Raw genomic sequence first — 2,871 nt, 5'->3', positions numbered from 1 at the left:
TCTATCCTGAGTTTTGGTCTAGCATGGCCCTTTGTCAAAATAGCCCTACTCTGTAAATGTCTTGGAAGGAGAGAGTTTGTTCAAATGTTGCAAAAAAAAATTTCTGCACAAGGAGGGTCAGTAAGATAATCTATTTTTATGAAGGTTAAATTATTATTATCATGTAGTTATACAGAGTGCCATCTCAAAAATTTTAATGCTGTTTTAAGCTATTAGACTGGCATTAAGACTTTGGGGACATACTATATATTTTCAATGCTTTCACGTGGATAAATATGGGGAATGGACTGTGATTTCACTGGTATAGGGAATTCCCAGGTGAGGAAGTTCCTTCCATCAATACCAACTTCTCTGAAACTGAAAGTTGTAGAGAGTTGTCTAGAGCTCCATAAAGCTAAATGATTTGCCAAGAGTCACATAGTTAATATGTGTCAGAAGCAGGAGGAATCCCTATCAAGAATGAATCCACCATCACCAACATCAATAGATGGCAATGAGCAGATAATCCCAGGAGCACCGAATAAATGCATCAGCCCTCAGACCACTGGCTCTACTTCTATTCTAAAACTTTAAGCCATCATCCAGGAGAGCAACTCCTGTGACTAATGGGCCTAACATTCCCACTAACTACAAACCAACTGCCATCCACAGGACGGCTAAGCCAACCTAAGCAAAGTGGCAAGGCACAGTAAGGGAAAAAGACAGGAAGTATCATTCGATGGACAAGTCAAATCACTGCCACCACCTGCCCTCCTACTCAAATGTAGATAACCCAAAATCCTAAGGACAACAGCCTAGAAATAAGCTGTTTCCAGTTTCTAGCCCAGTCTACACAACCGGCATGCAGAGAATTAGTTGTGCAAATGGGACCTGGCAACTACTTCTGAAGCCCCTACTTCCCCAGGAGTAGCTGCTTCATTAAGACCTGGGGGAAAAAAGTTCTTACTGCCCCAGTCTTTAGTATTGTTAAATGGCTTAACATTAGAAATGTTATGGTTTTATCAATGGGAAAAACACATAAAAAGAAATGAATTACAATTTCTTTTGCACATGAGATCAAGAGATTTTATATCTCCTACTTGTATCTGAGTGAATGGGAGAGGGAAGACCAAGAAAGATCTTCTGCCAAATGTTAGAGTTGAGTGACTTGTCTAAGTTCATAGACGCAGTATGCATCAAGACTTGGACCCAGTTCTTCCTGATTTAGAGATTAATTCTCTACCCACTATACCACATGAACTCTAAAGGTTCAATCAGATAAAAAAAATGTTGCCAGGAGCTGAATATGGACCAAAATCTAGCATGCTTTATGTGAAGTTTTTGTGATTTAAGTTTTCTTGACATGGCACCCTTAATTGCTAGTGCTGGAAGTTGTATTTAAAAACTACAGTTGTAGATGTAAGAGAAGACAGTCTGGTTGAGGGATTCTTGTTGTAGAGTATTAAAAAGGAGGAACCAAATGCTGCAGATCACTGAGGGGGAAATGGAGAAAGAGAAGCGGAACCAACATTCCTCTTTTAGCTAAATCTAGCTGATAGCAAACACAATAATATAAATATATAAACTTGGAAGCTGTTTCAGAAAAACTGAGAAATAGTATGACAGTTCAAGTTAGGAAAGGGAGGATCAAAGATCTGCAGACTGCCTTGGAGAAATAAGATTATATGAAATCAGGAGCTAGGATGGATTATACCCTGGAGTCAAATGTGTCCATGACCACAGAAAACTATTATCCAGAGAAGCCTTCTAGCCTCTGCATTGACCCAGAAGTCCAGCTTCTTGTCTGTTCTACTGCCTCTTCTCTGTCTTTGGCCTGCTGAGGAACATCCTGGTCATTCTGGGCTGTTAGTCTGTAAGAAGCTGAGAAGCATGACTGTCATGTCCCTGCTGAACTTGGCCATCTCTGACCTTCTCTTCCTGTTCTCCTTTCCCTTCCGGAGACACTGTCCTCTGGACCAGTCGGTCTTTGGGAATACCATGTGTAAGATCATCTCTAAGATCATTTCATTAATTTCTTCAGCAGCATCTTTTTCATCATGAGTAGGTACTTGGCCATTGTCTATCCAGTCTATGCCTTGAAGGAGAGACAACCAGGAAGAGCATGGCTGTTAGCCTCCTGCCGGGGCTGTCCCTTTGCTGGTGTTTTACCAGGAATTTTCAGAGGAGGGGACCCTTAAGTGCTACTCCCTTTATGATGACAGAACTAATGAATGGAAACTCATCACCCACTTTGAAATCAACATTTTAAAAATTATTTTTAAATTATTTATTTATTTTAAAATACAACCTCCAGCATAAGCAACTTGTCACTTAGCATCCCTGTTTACTCTTTCACTAACATCCTGAGATGGTGTTACGCCAACATCTGAGGGGGTGTCAGAACCACCACAAAATCAAAGTCATCAGGCGGGTCCTCATTGTAGTAGGGACATTTTCCCTTTAATATGATACTTTTCCTGAATTCCTTATACAACCTGTACATCCTGGATGTTTCTGAGACAGAAACTCATGCAGGCCACCCAGATAACTGAGGTCATCTCCTTTACCCACTGCTATGTCAACCTTATAATTTAGGCTTTTTGGGGGGGAGGGGGGGAGTTTAAGAATTTAAGAAGCACCTCTCCAAAATCTTCCAGAAATTCAAAAATATTCCTGACTAGACAAAAACACATGTATCAAAATTTGGGCATTCATACTCCTTCAGCATCAACTTTATCTGGGATAAAGTGATTTTGTATATGTTCCTACCTTTTTCCTTTGAAAGGGAACAAAGTGGGATTCTAGTCCTGGAGGAAATAAAAATTGAGAGGAAATTTTGGTTATGAGGAGGGACATATGGGCAACATTTGACTTTTCCTTTTGAAATCCCTT

The 2,871-nt window shown here is 40.2% G+C and overlaps 1 pseudogene; it reads left to right on the top strand.

The window, feature by feature from the left end:
* Nucleotides 1-1,682: 1,682 nt before the first annotated feature.
* On the top strand, nt 1,683-2,660 carry LOC141543847 (C-C chemokine receptor type 8-like; annotated as a pseudogene).
* The last annotated feature ends 211 nt before the right edge of the window (nt 2,661-2,871 follow it).

The sequence above is a fragment of the Sminthopsis crassicaudata genome, chromosome 5, assembly GCF_048593235.1.
Source record: "Sminthopsis crassicaudata isolate SCR6 chromosome 5, ASM4859323v1, whole genome shotgun sequence".
In the NCBI taxonomy this organism is placed as follows: domain Eukaryota; kingdom Metazoa; phylum Chordata; class Mammalia; order Dasyuromorphia; family Dasyuridae; genus Sminthopsis; species Sminthopsis crassicaudata.
Note: the sequence above shows the minus strand (reverse complement) of the source record. Positions and strands in the feature narration are given on the sequence as shown.